Here is a 23254-nt window from a genome sequence, read left to right on the forward strand (position 1 = left end):
AGTTAAGTTTTTTTATACCTCCAATAGTTTTGCGAATACGAAATCTAACGTGTTGCAACACTGCAATGCTCCTTCAGGTCATTACTCCGCAGTGGGGATGAGTGTAACTCCGATCATCCACTCAGCAAGACTTGCGAGAGAATGCAAACAAAAACGTCTCATCAGATAGGCTACATTTCGAGAAAATCACTGTAGATCAAAACTTAAAGTATTCAATGAATTAATTACACAAATTGTTTAGTTTTAACATTTTTATTGCGCTATAACCTCTTTATCCCGCCTAGGACTCGCGTTACGGAATGCGCGCTGGTTCGAGTCCTCATGGGGGAAGAAATTTTCTCATGAAATTTCGGCCAGTGTATGGGACCGGTGCCCACCCAGGATCGTGATGCACTTGGGGAGCTACTATAGGTAGCGAAATCCGGTTGCGAATACCAGCTATAACGGCTGGGGGGATCATCGTGCTAACCACACGATATCTCCATTCTGGTTGGATGATCGTCCACCTCTGCTTCGGCATGGCGTGAGGCCAGCAGCCGGCTGGTCGGTCTAGGCCCTTCACGGGCTGTAGCGCCTCGGATTATAACCTCTTTAACTGTAAATTTGATACTATGAAACTTATTTAACATTCGCAGTATCTGTTGATTTCTTTGCTTTTTACGTGATTACTAAATAGTAAAGAAGGCCAGTGCTATACCGACTACGCTACTCAGGGCGACTTCACCATATTAATTTTTTATTCAAAATGTAATTTAATACCTTAATTACGCAGCCGTTAGCCCTAAAATGCAACTAAATGGAAATCGATTGATCTACTTTGAAAACATTTGGTAATTTCCTTACCCTTATTAGTTACATGAATACTGTTTGAAAAGAACATGAAAACTACAGTCATATAAACATGGTACACTGACCTCTTTATAATAGGCATTTTATTCCTAAGTGAGCTGTGAAAGTAGCATACATATAAATATTTGGTCAGGTAGACCTAACATGTTCTGTTAGGATGAAATTTCCTGTGAAAAGTATTGATTCTGTGCTCTTATTTTCCAATCTACCGTTGTAAATCCCTGGCCTCTGGAGAGGGCTCTGCTTGGTGGTAGTCCTACTAAATCCCGAATCGAATAATGCTTTAATTATACAGACACTTTCTTCCAAGGATTTGGCCGTTTGACCCGCTACATCCCCTGAGAAATGTGCAGAAACTCTGGATATTCATACCTAGTGGGATTTTTGTTCAGAGTGTAATTAATTTCATTATTTGTGTGCCAAAATTATCGTTCTGTTTCAAGGATAGGCGTAGGTATGTTTAATTCGCGTCTCTTAGAAAGAATTAACACCGCTATAAACTTTTAAAAGAGGCGCTGTGAGCCTTCCTGATCATCGTTCAGTAGGATGCAGAACTCTTCCTTGGCATATTTTTGGTCAGAAACAAATAACAGAGAGACCAATTTTCTCGTCGAGAATTGATCCCAGACCTACTTAATTAACGATAAAACTGCTACCATTACTCTATAATATAATTATATATATATATATATATATATATATATATATATATATATAAATTTAGCTTCCCTTATGAAAAGGTTGCCAGATTTGACAAAGCGTATTACATATAATTTGGAAACACACCTAAAAGGTAAAATGATACACACCTGAAACGGTTAGGGAATCGAATATACAAAATGTCAGAAAAATTTACACCGAACTAGCGTTTGTGCTCATTTACAGTTAAGAAAGGGGGGGGGGAAATCATCAGATAGGTTAGAATGATTTGAATGTCATACACCGCGAGAAAAATAATAGTACGGATTTATTGGCATTGATATCTAAACGATTCAACAGCCATCGGTTAACATAACTTGAAATTTCCATTAACACTCCCATACATAACTTATTCCCATACATATATAAACTTGGACTCTCACTTTGAGAGAGGAACAGAGTTTAAGAGTGTTCGAGAATAACGTTCTTAAGAAAATATTTGGGGCTAAGAGGGATGAAGTTACAGGAGAATGGAGAAAGTTACACAACGCAGAACTGCACGCATTGTATTCATCTGACATAATTAGGAACATTAAATCCAGACGTTTGAGATGGGTAGGGCATGTAGCACGTATGGGCGAATCCAGAAATGCATATAGAGTGTTAGTTGGGAGACCGGACGGAAAAAGACCTTTGGAGAGGCCGAGACGTAGATGGGAGGATAATATGAAAATGGATTTGAGGGAGGTGGGATATGATGATAGAGACTGGATTAATCTTGCATAGGAATGGGACCGATGGCGGGTTTATGTAAGAGCGGCAATGAACCTGCGGGTTCCTTAAAATTCATTTGTAAGTACGTATATGACCATTACCTTCGTTATACTTGACATAATTAGAGCTACATTTTAAAACTATTTTCAGCTAACCAGGTGCAGCAAGCTGTGGGCTGTTTAGGTTGTTCTATTTTCAGTCCTTACAGAAAACTGATTTTACTCTATTGTTTCTTAGGTCGATATATCTCTTGTGCTTCTTGGTTCGTGTGAATACAACTGAGGCCACTGGCGTAAGGCCCGTAACACACTACAGCGAGAAATATGTAATGCGTCTGTCGAGCTATTGAAAATGCTTTCCTTTAGCACGGAGTAACGCTCGAAATAAGGCAAAGCTGACATTGGTCGGCTAGCGATTTTTTTAAAACATAGCTACCCCACCATCTGTATTTCCCGCTCGCATAGGTAATCTAACCAAATTATATATTCATTCATTCATTGTGTTCTGCCCAAGGGCGGGTCTTTCACTGCAAACCCAGCATTCTCCACTCTTTCCTATTTTCTACCTTTCTCTTTGTCTCCTCATATGATCCATATATCTTAATGTCGTCTATCATTTGTTTTTTTTCTGCCACGAACTCTTCTTCCGTTCATCATTCCTTCCAGTGCATCTTTCAGAAGGCAGTTACTTCTCAACCAGTGACCCAACCAAGTCCTTTTCCTCTTTCTGATCAGTTTCAACATCATTCTTTCTTCACCCACTCTTTCCAACAGTCCACACCTGTGAAGTAACGGTTAGCGCGTCTATCCGCGAAACCAGGTGGCCCGGGTTCGATTCCCGGTCGGGGCAAGTTACCTGGTTGAGGTTTTCTCCGGGGTTTTCCCTCAACCCAATATGAGCAAATGCTGGGTAACTTTCGGTGTTGGACCTTGGACTCACTTCACCGGCATTATCACCTTCATCTCATTCAGACGCTAAATAGCCTAAGATGTTGATAAAGCGTCGTAAAATAACCTACTAAAGTAAAGTCTTTCCAACACAGCTTCGTTTCTTATTCTGTCTGTCCATTTCACACGTTCCATCCTTCTCCATATCCACATTTCAAATGCTTCTATTCGTTTCTCTCATTTCGTGGTAATGTCCATGTTTCTGTCCCATATAATGCTACACTCCACACAAAGCACTTCACTAGTATCTTCCTTAGTTTTTTCTCCAGAGGTCCGCAGAAGATACTCCTTTTTTTTCTATTAGAAGCTTCCTTTGCCATTTCTATTCTCCTTTTGACTTCTTGGCAGCAGCTCATGTTACTGCTTATAGTACAAACCAAGTATTTGAAGCTGTCCACTTGCTCTACTGCCTTATTTAGAAATCACAGTTTCACCTTATTTACTTTTCTTTCTATGACCATGGTCTTCGTCTTGTTGGTATATGTAATTGTATATGTAAAGATTATTTTTTTGGTTCTACAGAATTATCTTTAATAGTTACCATTTGAAGAGTCCACTGCCAGAATGATGGATGTCACTTTCTTGTCGAAAATGAACCAAGACTGTCAATGCATAGCTTAAGACATATAGAATGTACATAGAGAGTAATATGGCATTAACGCTGATAGTCATTGTCCAGTAATGATCGGAAAATCACAGCTAAGCTTTGAACGCTAAGCATTTCAAACTTTCAATTGCTTCTCCTGAAAAATGTATTCCAAATGACATCCATCATTCTTGCAGTGGACTCTTCATTTGTTATTAATGGATAAAAATTCGCTCCGGCGCCGAGGATCGAACTCGGGACCCCAAGTTCTACGCTCTGGGTGCTCTAACCACTGAGCTACGCCGAATTCAACCCACCGCACCGGAACGAATCTTTCTCCTTTGGTTCTTTTTCCCTTAGTGGCCTTACTCCATTTTCCACTTCTGTATTGACGTATTTTCTTCATTTTACTCCATTAATAAGACATGGTAACCATCACAGGTAAGCTGTAGGACCAAAAAATTAATCTTTATAGATTATTCGCGTAACAGTGCATATCGGCCTACTGTAGGAGTCCCGGCCGCCAAGTCATTGAAATGAATGCGCTCCTTGTGTGATGACTTAATGTAAATGTCAATATATACTGTAATAGTGCTCATTTTGTTTACATTGAATTATTGTCACTCGGAAATTAATCATCTCATTGAGTATGAACATAACAATAATTACACAGTTGTACATATTTACACCTTTTAAACTGCAGTTGAGTAATCACACCAGTTGGCAGCAGGAATGTGACATGAAGATAACGACCTTGTCTTTACGGAACAACGTGCAGCAGCTGTGTAAACCGCTAAACAGTCACCATACCGTACAGAATGTAACATACTGTGCTTTGAGAGGACAAGTAAAGAACTGTTTTTGAGCCACAAATAATTAACAGTTTAGTCCGGGTTCGATTCCCGATGGGATCAGAGATTTTTGTGTAAAATTTCTACCTCGGGACTAGGAGAGGTGACGGTGCACAACTTTTAATCACTAGATTATGCACACATATGCGTAGGTTAAGCCCCAAATCTCTCTGCAGTGCATATGAAGAGAAGGCATATGTCACTGTTGATAGTGATTCGTCCGTCGGACGGGGACGTTAAGCCTGGCAGTCCCCTTGACGCTATTCGACAGGAGTAGGGTACGTGTCGGCACCGAGTTTCCCCTTCTCCCTTCCTCATCATCCTCACCCATTCCTTACCCTACACTTAAACATACACTCATCTTAGTAAAGGTAAAGGTATCCCCGTAACATGCCATGAAGGCATTTGGGGGGCATGGAGGTAGAGCCCCATGCTTTCCATGACCTCGGCACCACGCTCTGACCGCCTTTTACTCAATTTTATAGGAGGCTGAGTGAACCTCGGGGCCGTTCTGAAAGTTTGGCAACGAGAAAAAATCCTGTTACCACCTGGGATCGAACCCCGAACCTTCCAGTCCGTAGCCAGCTGCTCTACCAACTGAGCTAGCCGGCCGCCATACACTCACCTTAGTACACAATATAACTCTCCACAGATACACATCATGCATAGCTTGGCCCGCCGAAGTGGTGTGCAATTTGAAAATGGGTCACAGTCCTGCCATCTTTCGGCAGTATGCGGAACCCGATCACGCAAGTGAACTGGTATAGGCTACTGTATGTAGGCACATGATAATATCCCGTAAATGTTGTTATTCTTATTTATGTATGTATTCTGTATGTAAGTAATGCTATGGTTGTATTAACTTCCTACAGTTACGCATGTATTGTGCACGCGTCTGTTTCGCGTTCATGTTAAAGCACAACTAGATAACTTTATTTTTAAAACATTATATCGCAAGTCCTCCCCCATGGATTATAATGAACTCTTCCAAGTAAGTTATAAATTATAATTACTCGTATACATTCGGACTCCCCTTGTGTATATCAAGGGACTCGTTCACATTGTTCACTTTATCGGATATGACGTAACAATTTCCATGGCAACCGAAATCAAATTTACTTTCCACAAAATCCTTTCATTTTTTTTCTGTCAGTGTAGCTCGAATATACCGGTTGTTCTGTATAGTTGTGAAACTTGGACTCTTACTTTGAGACAGGAACAGAGGTTAAGGATGTTTGAGAATAAGTGCTTAGGAAAATCTATGGGGCTAAGAGGGATGACGTTACAGGAGAATGGAGAAAGTTACACAACGCAGAACTGCACGCAGTGTATTCTTCACCTGACATATTTAGGAACATTAAATCCAGACGTTTGAGACGGGCAGGGCATGTAGCACGTATGGGCGAATCCAGAAATGCGTATAGAGTGTTCGTTGGGAGACCGGAGGGAAAAAGACTCTGAGGAGGGCGAGACGTAGATTGGAGGATAATATTAAAATGGATTTGAGGGAAGTGAGATATGATTGTAGAGACTGAATTAATCTTGCACAGGATAGGGACCGATGGCGGGCTTATGTGAGGGCGGCAGTGAACCTCTGGGTTCCTTAAAAGTCATAAGTAAGTTATAATTATAAGTAATGTTCCATACTTTTTATTCACAAAATTGTACTAAATAATAAAATCATAGAACAAGTGAATACGTTCAAGTATCTAGGCTGCAACGTCACTTATAACAAGAGCCGAGAAATAGGCCTAGATGATAAGTTAAATGCTTTAATTATTTTTGTGCGAGATCGTGCGTATTTGCTTGCTTTCCGCACAAAACCAATACGCGGTAAGTGTGAAATACCACATTCAGTATTCCCAACGTAACACACATAACAATTTCCCTATTCTTACCGCTTAAGCGTCATATTCATTTTACTGCTTTAGGCTTTTAACATATTATTTTTAAAGACGTTCAGTATAGTAATAATTATAAATTGGAAACTTACCACTGCAATTTCACTTAAATTGCACTGTTAATTATTGTTTTTAAATATTTGCAAAGATTAAGTAAACTCTAAATCATTACATAACCTTACCGTTTGTTTTAAGTTCGCATTTATAGACTGGGAGGGGGGAAGACAGACGTATATCACGGCCTGCTGGAGTATAGTAAACACAGAAAACATTTTATAGGAACAATGTTGAAGATAGATATATTTGTTTTCCAAAGTTGCCGTCATTGAACAGAAACCAAGATGGAGATTTCATTGCAACTAATTATAAATTCGTCTTTCAGGTATGTAATAAACGATCTTCGCACAAAATAATGTACGATACACGAGCGGTATGTTTGTTTTCATGTTCTCGGAAATTAAAAAAGCTAAACTACGTTTCGCTTTTTCAATCTTTTCCTGGAACATGAAAACGTCAACATACCGCTCTTGTAACGCATATTACTATTGTGGAATATTACGTCGAACTTTAGGTAGGAAAGTTCGGAAAGAAACACTACTAAAGTTTTACAAAGTGATGTCTTTACCAGCTTTACTGTATGGATGCGAGAACTGGGTTTTAAGGAAGAAAGACGAGAGAAGAATTGAGGCTACTAATGAAATTTTTTAGGTTTGTGGCTGGCTGTATACTACTTGATAAAAAGAGAAGTGAAGACATTAGATTCGAATTAAAAATGCACAATATTATAGATATAATAAGAAGGTATCAAAACAATTGGAGGGAGCATATACAGCGTATGCTAGAAATATCAATTATCAGAACAATATACAGTCACGACCCTCGTGGGAGAAGAAACCCAGGAAGAAGCACAAAAAGATGGCGGGACCAGTTTTGATTGGAGTGGAACGAATCTTATGGTGCATACCGTAATGCAGATGATGATGATGACTTTTTATTCACTCTGTATAAAAAATAAGAATTCATGGTTAGTGGTACCAAATTGAGATCGTGCATTTTGTGCTTAGTCTTTATCATAATCTATATTTTAGGGGTGGGGCTTTTGGCTCGTTTCATCTTCACTCTAGCGAGGATTATGAATCAGCATTGGACATTCGCTAGTTGCGAAACTTTCTGGTCATGGGGCCAGCATAGCTGGAGGCCACCGTTTAAGACAATAGGGGGAAACATACGGCAAGATACACAAACTAACTCCCTGTGGGAGGGAGACAAATCTCCACGTGCCTGTCGGGAATTGAGCACGGTACATTAAATTTGTAGCCGAAAACACACGAGAGGATGAACATTGACTATATTTTGAGACTTGTATTAGTCGTGATACGAAGTTTTTATTCACGCAGCTCGTGTTCGGAGCACATTTTATTTGGGCCTCAGCCAAGACAGCCGGACGCACATGATCTGTGCAATTTTGCAGACCTCAGGAGTTTTAATTTTAACCGGTATCTTTTCTCACTGTGATAAGTAAGGAAATACCTAGAGTCCTGTCTCAGAATTCCTCTTCTTGTGAAGGAAGCCTTTGCAAGCTCCGCTCTCATCTAAACCAAATGGACGATATTTTTAATTTTCTCATGGGAGAATTAATATTGTGTTAGGGCCTACCACAAAAAGCTCAAAATGGCGTTGAACTCGTAATCGACTCAAACTAGTATTTTTAACGTGGAAAGTTTATACTCGAGTGCTAAATGAATATCATTACGTCACTTGCTTAGCAACGACAATGAGTTAGTACATCACACTATTGTGACATCACTTGATTAGCAGCGGATGAGACTCTCGTACGAGCATTTGCTAAGTAGGCCTATGTGGATAGACTTACTTTCTAAATCACTAAATTACTAGGAAATTACTAACTTCAAAATCGCTGATTATAAACTTTTTTATAAATTTATTGAGTATGTCCCAACGAGTATAACTCATATGTAGGGGCTATACAAGAACACATACATATGTTATACAATGTAATTGAAAAAGTCATGAAACTACAGTCTGTGAAAACAAACAATAACACAAGAATGTATTAAAGAAATAAAGCAAAATAAGAACAAATAATAAGATAACATAAAGTTCTGGTCAGAAAGAAGAAAAAGTTTGAAAGCATGAAATAAACAAATAAACTGAGAATTAAAATAAATAATCTTCCCAAAAACGTATTTTTAAACAATTCTTAAAACACCGGCAATTTGGTAAAATTCTATATCTTAAAGGAAGTTGGCTAAAAGTTGTTAAAAATGGCTAAGTCCTTTCGTTCCATAAGTTACTGAGCTATGCTGAGAAAACAATATATATTTTCTTTTTGTCTTGTTGAATAAGTATGTATATCTTTATTAAACTGAAAGCCTTGAAACTATGCTATGGACTGAAGTTGATTGTCATTCCATACAAATGTAACTTTTCGTTCTGCAAAGGACTTTTATAGGCCTAATGTTACATTTTTTCGAATCAAATTTCTGCATATTTAAAGGACAAAACTAAAATTCTTGCAATCATTAATTATCATAACACACCGCTCTCTTAAACTGTTTGAGCATATTGGGAATTAAATCAATGGATTTCTCAAAACATGCTGTGAAATGTTTCATACATCATTTTATTTTTACTAACATTTTTAATATTAACTTGCCTATATCTCTGGATCAACGCCGTTTGCTACCCCCTTCCACGACTGGAGTTCGATGATATTGGCGTAATATACAAACAAATCACTTTACTAGGTGTAGGAGGGAAGAAAAGTATTTCTTCCATTTACGTAAACTAGGAAATATTGCACTTTTGAGTTTGATCATTTTCATTAGGTTTTTGTTTAATCAAAATACAGTACAGTATTAACAATGAGTGTTTTTACTCACGAACTGAGCTGTTCATGTGGACGTAATTATTATGCAGTGTATATTATACTGTCTACAGCATATTAACGTACAATATAGAGAAAGAAGTTAAATTGAAAAATAATCATAATATGGATATTTAAACACATTTTTTTAAATGGTGGCCGTTCATTTCGATACAGGCTTCAGTTCTAATGTGCATATTATCGCACTGTAGACTATTGTACGTAATTCCAATTACCAGGTTCATACTTCGTATCAGTAACTCATATTGAAATAATTCTGTCCCTACTCTATAAAAGAGACCTTACGTACTGTAAATTCAGTCTTCACTTCTGCCCGATCCGAAAAGATAAAATTACTCAGAAATGCTATCTACTGTTCAAGTGGTTTTGTCGCAGGGTCGTAGAAAGGGGGGGGGATCACGTGACAGTTAATTACTTAACGAGGCCCTTTTATTTAAGTTATTTTAAACAATTGTATGGGTATAATATATTACGTAGACGTGCAATTTCTAACAGAAATTAATGTTCTCAGAAAGGAGCTAAGACAGCCCAGCCACTAGCTGGCGAATAAAAGCTGGTGGGGGGAAACCCGGATACGACGTAGGCAAATGGATGGCAGTACCTGTGCAGGAAATGATTCAATATTGAAAGCTCTTTCGTCACTGGAAAACGCGAACATATTTTTGGAACGTACTGTTTACTATGACCGTAACGCTACTATGACTGTATATGCGGCCTTGGTTCTGTGTGGAGGACGGTTGAACTTCATTAGTAGAAGGGGTGGGAGTGAAGTACATTCAAAAACTCAGGTACAATAAAAATTGAAGTAAAAATAAAATGATGTCCCTGTACAATTTTTATCTAGAAAAGGAAGCAAAAACGAGCAAAAGATTTTTGTTTCAAAAATATTTCACATTACTTACGGTTCACCCTGTATAATGTATAAACAAGACATTACGTGAATGAATTTTCAGATTAAGGAGTATTTGTTTTGTTTATTTTGTCTCACAGAAGAGCTTGCTGCTGAGTTGATATGTGAATACAGTATTTATTTATTTGGAACAAGTGTAAGACAACTTACATAAATATGAATGATATATGGGCCTGTATCTTACAGGCTATCTTTAGGTCGCCCCCGGCCTCTTGGGTCGGAACACTGGAACACTGTGCATTTAATTGGTTATTTAAAGATGATGTAAACATCTGTGCTGTCAAGGGTCAGTAATATTTTCCTGCTTTCCGGTCTCCTTCTGGAAACCGTTAAGCTTTGCGTTCCTGTGTATCGCCCGTTTCATTGATAAGATAATTTTCGTACAGAAGCGCCGTCTGTTGCCGACCCTTCCGCTCATTGTGTTGCGGGAATGCGAACTCCGTAGTGTCTTTCACTGGTGCAGTGCGTGTGTTGTTCGGAGATTGTTTGTGGAAATAAACTTTTGTGCCCGCGAATTTTGTTTCACAGAATGCTCGTCAAGATATTGTGTTAAAACTTCTCATTTGTTAGTGTCTATGCTTGCTTGTTTGTCCTCCGACAAAAGTTTATTATGGTAGTTATTTAGCTTGCGAGTGTTTTTGTTGTCAGCTTGCTAGTCTCGTTACCGATGAAGACTAGATTTTTTAAAGTCATACTGAAGTAATTGTGGTAATAAAGGTTGTTTAGATAATTATTCAACAGTGCCACGGCGTTTCTCTTAAGGGGAGAGGATGGTATTTTTTGGTGAAAAATGAGTAAATTAAAAAAAAATCCTTAAAATACTCTGTGATATGTGTGGAATGCATAGCATAACATTTTGTGGGTATTTGTGCCCTTATCAGATGTTGAGTCGCCATTTTTAAACTTCCTGCGTTATGGATTTTTAAATCATTCGCCCACTTTTATTGTTGTTTCCGGTGAATTAAATTTTCAAAAAAAAATTTTTTCTTCTTTAAAATACCCTTTGATATATGTGGAATGCATTGCATAACATTTTGTGGGTATTTATGCTCTTATCGGATGTTGAGACGTCATTTTTAAACTTCCTGCGCTATGGATTTTTAAATCACATGCCCGCTTTTATCGGTTTCCAGTAACTTCATTTTTTTTGCTACATTGCCAGACAAAAATGGATATAATTTCTGAACTATTAAAGATACATGCATGAAATTTAGAACACACATTCTTTAGACTATTAGGAAACTTTTCTCTATAACAGAATTTTGTTAATTGATTTCATTTTAAAAATACGTCCGTTTGTTTGCAAGAAAGGAAATCAGAAAATTGTTATTAAATTTTAATTGTTTATTTTACAAACGTAGGGACTAATATCAAAATTCTGTTAGATAGTTTGTAGAACATGCTTTTGCAAATACATTGAAAAAAACTGTTTGAATCTATCTTTAAAAACGGTTTAGATATATCGGTTTTAGTGCAATCCTGCATTGGGTATATTTTTTCAAATTTGGACCCCCAAATAATTTTTTTTTCAAAATATTTTTATTTGGTTAAGTTGCCACAGCTATGAGCTCTCTACATACAAAAAATTAATATTTTACACCAAATAGGAAAAAGTTTTAAAAAATACCATCCTCTCTCCTTAACTGTGGTTCGCGAATCGCTGTTTCTCGAGATGTAGATGCTTGACGATTTAAGATAATTACTTAGAAAAAATTATAATTTGAGTAACGCGTTGCAGATTTTTAGTTTAAAGGAAGTAGAAATAACTGTTCACAAGTTGGTAATTATTAGCATAAAATTAACATTGATAAGTCCAGTTTATCCCAATGGACGAAATGTAAGATAATTTCTGAACCTTGTAAAGAAACGGAACATTTTTGTCGGAATGAATAATTTAATAAGAAAAAAATGTTTTTGTGAAACGAGAAAAGATTTAGAAAGCAGTGTTACTAGTTGCCTGTAGAACGTTTTGCCAGAAATTATGAAGTAATTATCATATCATGTTTTTGTAAAATAAAATGTTCATTAAAATTAAAGAAAACTAAATTGAAACCGGAATATTAAAAAAAGAAAAGAGATAATCTAATTGTAATTCTGGCCCGTGTATAATAGTAATAAATTCAATAGTCATAGTATATAATAGTCATTATAACTGATAACGTAAATATATAAATATTAACAGAAGAAGAGTTTAAGAGTTTCTAGAATTTTTTACGTCTCCGTCTTTATACATGATTGGCCAGGGCCACTCATAGCAATTCTGGAACCCCCACCAACATTTTTCAGGGTCCTCTACCTCGCCAATTTTTTAATGAATGTTGAAATTATACAGGGACATCATTTTATTTTTACTAAAATTTTTAATATTAACTTGCCTAGCCTATACCTCTGGATCAACGCCGTTTGCTACCCCCTTCCACGACTGGAGTTCGATGATACTGGCGTAATATACAAACAAATCACTTTACTAGGTATAGGAGGGAAGAAAAGTAGTTCGTCCATTTACGTAAACTAGGAAATATCGAGATTTTGAGTTTGATCATTTTCATTAGGTTTTTGTTTAATCAAAATACAGTACAGTATTAACAATGAGTGTTTTTACTCACGAACTGAGCTGTGCATGTGGACGTATTCATTATGCGGTGTATGTTATACTGTCTACAGCACATTAGCGTACAATATAGAGAATGAAGTTAAATTGAAAAATAGTCATAATATGGATATTTAAACACATTTTGTAAAATGGTGGCCGTTCATTTCGATACAAGCCTCAGTTCTAATGTGCATATTATCGCACTATAGACTATTGCACCTAATCCCAATTACTAGTTTCATTCTTCGTACTAGTAACTCATGTTGAAATAATTCCGTACCTACTCTATAAAAGGGTACCTTACGTACTGTAAATTCAATATTCACTTCTGCCCGATCCGAAAAGATAAAATTACTCAGACATGCTATCTGCTGTCCGTCCAGATGGTTATGTCGTAGGGTCGTAGAAAGGGAGGAAATTACGTGACAGTTAATTACTTAACAAGGCCCTTTTATTTAAGTTATTTTAAACAGTTGTGTAATATTACGTAGACGTCCAATTCCTAACAGAAATTAATGTTCTGAGAAAGGAGCTAAGACAGCTCAGCCACTAGCTGGCGAATAAAAGCCGGTGGGGGAAACCGGGATACGACGTAGGTAAATGGACGACAGTACCTGTGCGAAAATGATTCAATATTGAAAGCTCTTTCGTCACTGGAAAACGCGAACATATTTTTGGAACGTACTGCCTACTATGACCGTAAGGGTACTATGACTATTTGCAGTCTTGGATCTGTGTGGAGGGCGGTTGAACTTCATTAGTAGAATGGGTGGGATTAAAGTACATTCGAAAACTCAGGTACAATGAAAATTGAAGTAAAAATAAAATGATGTCCCTGTATAAATTTAAATACAATACTAAGATAATAAACTAAGGAAATTTTATTACAATGGCTCCACAAAGATGATCCGCCGATATGGCTATGTAGACAGCGTTTGCGCTTCTCAATCTATCAGTTCTTGGTTCGATTCCTGGCGGGGTAATGGAGGAATTTATCTTCCGTCCGCGGGATTGGGTGTTTTGTGATGTCCTTCATTTCAATGCTGCAGAATTTCAATGATGACAAACCACCGCATTGTCATCCTTGTCTAGTAAATCTAGGGTGGGTCGTGGTTCGCTTACCCACGGCCTTGCCTAAGGGCAGATCACCGGCCATCACAAAGAAGAAAATAACCCTACAATAGTAGCCTACTTCTTAAACTTGTTGATAACATAACTACTATTTTAATACTATGTGATTTAACAGAATTCTTCTTTCATGTAAAAAAAAAAATAGTTTCGTAAATGTTTTGTGTCTTCCTCCTCCTAAAAATATCTAAAAATCGGTCTGTTCCTCCACTCGAGTGGTATCCGTCTCCCCCTATTGCGGCCTTGATTTGAGAAACTAAGATCTAGTATATATGTGGTTACGGCGATAGGCCCAATTTTGATAGATTTTTCATTTGTTGCTCACTTATGCCCCCATCTCTCTCTCTCTCTCTCTCTCTCTCTCTCTCTCTCTCTCTCTCTCTCTCTTGTATGGAGGAGGGACCCGAAGGCTTTACACTGCAGCCTAAGACTTATTGTGCTTATCACTCCTGTTCTGTGAATGAATGATTGATTATCGATTGATTGATTGATTGATTGATTGATTGAATGATTGAGTAGCCGAACGGCCGCGCTCTTGTACAGACCAGAAACAAAATTTGGGCCACCTGAACTTAACCCGGGCTATGGTGTGGATGATGTTATGTGAATTAATGTTGAGGAAATGAGTCCGAAATTTACCTAGCAATTCTGCTTCAATTGGTTGAGGAAAACCCCCGGAAAAAAACCCCAACCAGGTAACTTATCCCAACCAGGATTTGAACCCTGGCCCGCTAGTTTCACGGTCAGACGTACTAACCGTTACTTCACAGCGGCGGACCACTCGTGCCTTCTTTTTTCTCTTGTACGAAGAAGGGGCCCGAAGGCTTACACTGCAGCCTGAGGCTTATTGTGCTTACCACTCCTATTCTGTGAATTATTGGGTAGCCGAACGGCCGCACTCTTGTACAAGTGCAGCACCCCGAACCGTAAACTTAACCCGGGCTATTGTATGGATGATGATGATGAAATGTAAATTAATGATGGCGAACTGAGTCCGAGGTCCAACACCGAAAATTACCCAGCAATTCTGCTTCAATTGGTTGAGGGAAAATCCCGGAAAAAAACCCAAACCAGATAACTTGTCCCAACCGGGATTTGAACCCTGGCCCGCTAGTTACACGGTCATACGTACTAACCGTTACTTCACAGCGGTGAACCACTCATGCGTTTTTTTTCTCTTTCTACGGAGGAGGGACCCGAAGGCTTACACTGCAGCCTGAGGCTTATTGTGCTTGCCACTCCTATTCTGTTAATGATTGGGTAGCCGAACGGCCGCGCTCTTGTACAAATACAGCACGCCGAACCGTAAACTTAACCCGGGCTATTGTATGGATGATTATTATTATTATTATTATTATTATTATTATTATTATATGTGAATTAATGATGGCGAAATGAGTCCGAGGTCCAACACCGAGTCCACACCTGTGGAGTAACGGTTAGAGCGTCTGGCCGCGAAATCAGGTGGCCCGGTTTCGAGTCCCGGTCGGGGCAAGTTACCTGGTTGAGGCTTTTTCCGGGGTTTTCCCTCAACCCAATATATGAGCATATGCTGGGTAACTTTCGGTGTTGGACCCCGGACTCATTTCACCGACACTATCACCTTCATCTCATTCAGACGCTAAATAACCTAGATGTTGATAAAGCGTCGTAAAATAACCTAATAAAAAAATCCAACGCCGAAAATTATCCAACAATTCTGCTTCAATTGGTTGAGGGAAAACCCCGGAAAAAGCCCCAACCAGATAATTTGTCTCAACCAGGATTTGAACTCGAGCCCGCTCGTTTCATAGCCAGACGTGCTGACCATTATTCCACAGCGGTGGACTCACTCGTGCCTTAGTCGATTAGTTCATTTCTCGTTACTATTCGTATACAATATATCAAAATTAAAGCGTACCTTTCTTGTTAAGGAAAAGAGAGTGTCAGAATTTAATAATAATTAATGTATTGGCATTATGGGCTGTGGGGCATAATCTACTTCGTGTCATGTTTCGTGAGATTTTCCCTTGTAAATTCATTTTTCCTTTGCTACATCGTCCTCACATATTTCCAGTGACGATGAGCAACTTGAGTGACGTATCTTTTTCATATCAGGAAGCTAATTGTTGAAGCCTGGAGTGCTTCACATAGAGGACATGGAGATACAAAAATAGAAATTCTATTTGAAGCAGTTCCTATTCATTTTATCTATTCCGAGGACCACCCGCTGTTCAGTTACGGTACATCGCAGCCTGTTGTGTCAGCCTTCATGTTTTATATTTTGTCTCCTACTTTGTCCGTCAGAGACATCTACTGCAAAGAGGGGATTTATTGGAGCGGGAATCTGCTGTTCGGAAATTATCTGGAACCTCGTCATTTAGAAACAGGATTTCTTAACGTTCCATAAATTACGACACTTGCTTCCCAGCTTTACTTAACTTTCGAGGAGAACCCCTGTAAAGATTTAACTGCCCCTTAAAGTCTATCGCTCTACGTTGAGTTTGAACAGAACTCGTTTTTTTTTCTACTAACGTTAGACAATATTGAATTCAAGAGATTTTTCTTGCTTTTCATCATCATCATCATCTGTGGTCATACAGCCCTTTTAGTTTAGCCTTGACCTCCTTAAGAATTGCCGCCCAATCTTCCCTCTCTAGGGCTCTCCGTCTCCATCTCTTAATTCCTGCTTTAACTAGATCATCCTGAACATCATCCAACCATCGTAGTTTAGGTCTTCCTGCTCTTCTTTTACCACTTAGCGTGGCATCTAGTAATCTTTTAGGAATATTATTATTGTCCATTGTGATAATGTGGCCCAGCCACTCCAGCCGTCTAATTTTTATATCAGTGACAATACTTGAATCTTTATATAGTGTTTGTAGTTCAGAATTGGTCCTAATTCTCCACTCTCCCTTATCATAAATAGGGCCATAAATTTTTCTTAAAATTTTCCTTTCCCACGTATTTAAGATGGTTATTGCTCGTTCAGGTAGAGTCCAGGTTTCGCTTCCAAAAGTCACTGTAGGTTTAATAATTGTTTTATAAATCCTCACCTTCATTTTTTTTGGAGATATATCTGGTTCTTATAATTTTATCTAATGCTTTTTCTTGCTTTTATTTATTATTTAGTTTCTGCGCTTAAATTGACGGATTCATGGGAATCAGGTGTGGCTTAGTGGATAGAGCGTCAGCACGTAGAGCTGGAAACCCGGGTTCAAATCCCGGTGCCGGAGAGAATTTTTCTCTGTTCCACTCTTCCATCATCATTTTTTATTTATTTATTTATTTAACCTGGTAGAGATAAGGCCATCAGGCCTTCTCTCCCCCTCTTCCAGGGGATTACAACTACAATATTAAGAATACAATTATAATTATAATTACATTAATATTAAATTTACAAATACAATAAAAATCAAAGTACTAAAAGATTAACTGACTAATAAAAGCTAGACAGTTTATTGCAAAAGTTAAGAAGAGAGAATTTTTTTTATTAACTAAGTAAAAATTAAACCTACTCTACGCAGTAAGAAAATGCTTAATAAGGTTACTTTTGAACGCTACTAAATTCCGACAGTCTCTGATGTCACTGGGTAGGGTATTCCACAAGCGCGAGATTGTGTATGATGATGAATACGATGATGTCTTATGTGTTGGTATGGCTAGTATGCGGCTATTTTGCGTGAGTGTGAAGAGATTATGATATGATGACAGGTAACTGAAACGGGAGGCAAGGTAGGTAGGTGTAGAGGTGTTGAGGACTTGGAAAAGGAGAACAAGAGAATGAAAATTTCAACGTTCGTTAAGCCATAGCCAGTTTAGAGTTTGGAAGGATGGGGTAATGTGGTCAGCGCGACGGATATCGCAGACGAAGCGAACACAAGAATTATGAACACGTTGTAATCTTTGCGACTGGTTGACATTGAGGTCGGTCAGTAGAGAATCACAATAATCGAAGTGGGACATTACTAGTGTTTCCACTAGTATTTCATCATATGATAACGCAGAATTTCTGCACTGAAATATCATATGTACTTCGGTACATCGTAATATACCCAAATATTTTTCTAAGCATCTTATTCTCAAACACCCTTAACCTCTGTTCCTTTCTCAAAGTGAGAGTCCACGTTTCACAATCATATAGAACAACCGACAATATATAAAAATAATAGTAATAATAATAATAATAGTAATTATTATTATTTTTATCATCATAATAGTAATTATTATTATTATTATTATTATTATTATTATAACACAAGAGAAACTTAGAGCTATACTAATTGTTATCCATAAAAATATCCCGACGTAAATAGGTAGAATATGAAAATTAAAGTCATTTAATCACTATCATCTGGTTCATGGTTTGGGACCTTAATCCCCTTCCGTCTTCTCTCTTGATGGGGAATCTGAACCAACACAAGTTCACAAGTAGCCCGTTTGCTTTGTGACGCTTTGAGTATGGCACAAGATCATAATTAAAGCAACACAGAACAATAATTAATATCAAACAGCAGTCAGCAGTGATACATTCATACCCTAGAAGAGAGAAAAATCCCTACCGGGAATCGGACTCGAGTCTGTTGCTTTTGTAGCTGACTGCGCTGGTCTACATAAACGAAACACAAATTACACCAATAATGCAGTAAAAATGAATTGCTGTCCATCACTCGCTTCATTTAGAGATACAGACTTCAGCTGCTTCCCGTTATCTGAGCAGCAGAGACGAGCTGTGTATGCACTGCAATATTTGCACTACTTCCCGTCGTCGTAATGTTTACTCCGCTCTGTACACTGCACTGCCTTCTGCATTGTATACATTTCTATCGTGATGCCGAAGTATGCGATTTTACTTAGCCTGAACACGTACACACGCTGATTAACATACATGATGCTTTATTTACTCTCCCAGGCGCGTTTGCAAATTGGCGTGATGATCGAATATTTCCTTTGGTTCGTTAAAGCACACACACAAACACCGTAAACTTAAGTCTGGGAGTACATTGCTGAATACGTGTTCGGCAGCTAGAATTTCCATCTTGTGCACTAAGGTACCAGAACTTTTTTCCTTCCCATACAAAGTATACCTTATTTTATTTCAAGGAATGCAGTTCGGTGGTTCCTTTGAACACCCATTTACAGATTTATGACTTTCTACACAACAGCTCTGACAATTCCATCCTGTCCCCTAATCCCAACATTGCACAGTTGTCACAATCCTGATGACCTTCGAAATTATGCAGTGAAACTGACGGGATTCTTGGAATTCGGAAACGATGCGGCAACTCTGCCTCCACGTGGATTTGACGGGCACCTGTCAATTCTTCTGAACGAGGGTTGTGATTGGTTACTAACAAGAGAAGACAAGATTTCCGTCATAGTAAGGAAGACATTTATTTATGACAACCAATTAGTAGGGGGCAGTAGAAGGTCTGTCGGCAAAGTCCTTTCTATGAAACTGCACTCCATGAAAAAAAATAAAGTATACAGAGATTGTACCTTTTTTTTATTGGGTTATTTTACGACGCTGTATCAACATCTAGGTTATTTAGCGTCTGAGTGATATGAAGGTGATAATGCCGGTGAAATGAGTCCGGGGTCCAACACCGAAAGTTACCCCGCATTTACTCGTATTGGGTTGAGGGAAAACCCCGGAAAAAACCTCAACCAGATAACTTGCCCCAACCGGGATTCGAACCCGGGCCACCTGGTTTCGCGGCCAGACGCGCTGACCGTTACTCCACAGGTGTGGACGAGATTGTATCTATTATAGAATTTCGAATATATCGTCACGCAAGTACAAGTTTTCATACTGCATGTATGTACTAATAGGAAAGTATGAATCATTTCGCGGCAAATGGAATGGTCGTTAGAAACATGGTGGAATAATATATTATGATATAAGGTTGGGAAGTGCTTTTTACAAAATCGAAGCAAAGTTTGAAAAACGAGCAGATCGAGTTTTTTAATTCACGGATGTTATATTTTTACTATTTTCAAACTCTATACAGGGTGTTTCAAAAATACGGGGCACAATTTCAGGTATGTATTTCCCACATGTAGACAATCAAAATAGTTCATTACAACATGTGTCCGGAAATGCTTTATTTCCGAGTTATGGCCTTCACAACATTTAAATTCACCGGAACGTTTTTCTTTCCGCAGGTCGTTGCCGTCAAAGGAGACATTAAGAGGGCACTCTGACAGTTCATTCCGAGGCGAAGGTTACATTCAGTGTTGTGTAGGCGTTAGACTGTGCGACATGTATTCAAATCAAGAGCTAGCAGAGATACACTTCATGTACGGTAAGGCGGACGGCAATGCTGCCCTGGCTCGTCGTTTGTACCAGGAGAGGTACCCACAGCGACAATGTCCAGATCGGAAGACATTTGTACGTCTCCATTACCGTCTGTGCGAGTATGAAAAATTTAACTCTCCTGGTTTGGGAAGGGGACGACCAAGATCTACAACTCCAGAAGTACAGGAGGAGATTCTGGAGGCTATGAACATGACTCCTTCTATCAGCACACGAAGGGTAGCGTTGTGGGGTCATTTAAAATCATTGGTTTATTCGTCTCCGGTGCCTGATTTGGAATCCCTTCGGAATCGAATTGTGGCATGTTCTGAGGACATACGCAATACTCCTGGAGTTTGGGATCGTGTTCGCAGGTCAATGAGACATCGATGTGAGGTCTGTATTCAAGCAGGAGGTGGACATTTTGAACATCTTCTGTAATGACAACGACCTGCGGAAAGAAAAACGTTCCGGTGAATTTCAATGTTGTGAAGGCCATAACTCGGAAATGAAGCATTTCCGGACACATGTTGTAATGAACTATTTTGATTGTCTACATGTGGGAAATACATACCTGAAATTATGCCCCGTATTTTTAAACATCCTGTATATTGAAATTGAAATGACTTTTGCCAACTTTTATTATTAGAATCAATTTAGAAGACCAGTATCATTTTACAGAAGAAACGTTGTTGATTAAGATTTTTTATTATTGCAGAAAATAAAGAACAGGTTTCGTCACGGATGTTACAAGATTTGTGAACTCACTTCACACCTTATTAACAAAAAGTGTAAAACTCAGGTGTCTGCCTCAAGCAAAAAGAGATTCCTTCTCATAGTGTCCATCTGAAAGCCATGCAAATCTCATGGCATCCAATTAGTTCACAAAAACATAATAAGTTACATATAGCTGTTCCTTCCATGTCACGGATGTTACAGATGAGTTATTGTCCTTAATTTTTTCAGTTTCAAAACAACTGTGACATTTCTAAGTCAAAATATTCACTTGAATTGTAAGATTAGTTTAAATTATTAACCCAGACTACTGCAAAGAAGTGGCAGAAAGACTATAGGCTAATACAGAGTAAAAAGATCTTTGGTCCTGGAGTTATGGAATTAACAATGCAGACTCTCAAAATATTTCTTCAACAATAGCTCCTTGAAAAAACATCATTAACAGCTGATCTCTCTACGAGCATAAGTGTTGCAAACTTTAGAGAAACAAAATAGTAGTACCTATTATTACCCAGCCAAGACCATTTAAATTCAATGCTCATAAAACTTGTAAAATACTTTCCTTTTGAAATTAAAACATTAGAATATGTAATTTTATAGCCTTTATCCATGCGTTACACTAATAATAAACAAATATTTCTGAAAAAGACTTTTTCATTGGAATTCCCAGTTTGCCAGGAATGGCTGTAATATGATTTTAGTCAGTGATACGAAGTAGGCCCACGTTTCAAAAAAATATATATTTATGTATGTATGTATGTATTTATTTACACTGCAAGTGGGCAAGCACCCGGTGGCAGTGGTATATACAATATTAACAATACACAATAAAATGATAACCAATACACAATAAAATTTACAATACACAATACAATTTTACAACACATATACAATTTTACACACAATACAATAATAATACACAATACAATTTAACACAATAATAATAAAACATGAAATAAAATACCTAATTTTACAATACAACCTACATAATTATCTATAGGTCCTACATAAGTTTCAATAGTCTTTCACTTTACTCTCATCTCATTCCCTGTAGTGGCACTATGACGCATTTCACTGATGTAATTTAATGTTCATAATATTGTGGAAGTAGGCTTACTTATCAAGAAATTTTTTTCATTTATATAATTTAATGTTCATAATGTTGAAAGTATCAGGAAATTTGTAGCAATTAAAATTAGTAACTGGATTTGTACATGTTGTTGTAGGTGCTACATAATACTGGGTGTTCATTTCAAAGTGTGTCATGACGTCACTGTTGTTGGGTCACCGATTTGAAGCGAGTTTCAGCTTATATGTTAGAGAAATTGCCTATTATTTAAGGCGTTCTTCAATCTGAACTTGAGAACGTGTACGGTGTAACTTGAACGTCGTAGGAACAGATGGCGGTCTGTACGGTCTGTGTGCTACCAAAACCTCTTTCGAACTGTGTTTTGCGCCGACAAGTCGTACGCAGGGTATTTGTTATCATCGGTTGCGTACGGTAACATTCCACAACACAAATCAAATGCTCCGTGTCCATGTTGACCGTCGAAGTTAATGTCAACAAATACGTAAGTAATCGTCTTAACCCTCTCCCCATATCCCGACAGTACGTATTTCCAAACAGTTCACATTCCTGCCACTACCGGCGTTACCGTACGTATCGGTACGTACTCTTCAGAATGCACGCCGTACTTGCTAGGCAACTTCTCTGCCTCATAGATTATACACCTCTGCGGAAGTGTAGGAAGATTGAATTCTCTAGGCTCATCGGCTAGCCACATGACGGCATACAGCGAGCCATGACACATTTTGAACTGAACACCCAGTATTAACTTTTATGCCGTATCCTAACTAAAATTTTCACGAAATATTAACCCAAATTTTCATATTTCCACGAAATATTCATTGAAATAATCACCACAAAATCACATCCCTAGGCATTAGTCAGGCATCCCATAATACACTACGTATTGTTATATATTATGTTCACATTTAATTTCAGGAATCTAAAAGTCAATTTGTTTTCTTTGATATTTCGAAGATCGTATGACTTTTTATTGTACGTATCACTCTTTGCCTTCTACTCGGTACAAATGAAATAATGATGTAGCCGAGGACTGAATCTAACTGTAGTTTTTTTCACGAACCATGTAGGA

General features: G+C 38.0%; 1 protein-coding gene across 5 annotated transcripts in view; it reads left to right on the top strand.

Moving 5' to 3' along the window:
* The window catches only part of alpha-Man-Ia (alpha-Mannosidase class I a), a 333187-nt gene that overhangs the window by 235909 nt on the left and 74024 nt on the right, over positions 1 to 23254 (top strand). Inside the window, exon 1 of one of the 5 annotated variants that reach the window (XM_069844456.1) lies at positions 10764 to 11073. The exons of 1 other annotated variant lie outside the window; for it this stretch is intronic. The gene's annotated coding sequence lies outside the window, so the exon portion shown is untranslated. Of the gene's footprint in view, positions 1 to 10763; positions 11074 to 12009; positions 12146 to 23254 lie in introns of those variants that run through there. 3 more of the 5 variants (XM_069844457.1, XM_069844458.1, XM_069844459.1) reach the window with 3 other exon arrangements.

This window comes from Periplaneta americana, chromosome 13 (assembly GCF_040183065.1).
Source record: "Periplaneta americana isolate PAMFEO1 chromosome 13, P.americana_PAMFEO1_priV1, whole genome shotgun sequence".
NCBI lineage: Eukaryota > Metazoa > Arthropoda > Insecta > Blattodea > Blattidae > Periplaneta > Periplaneta americana.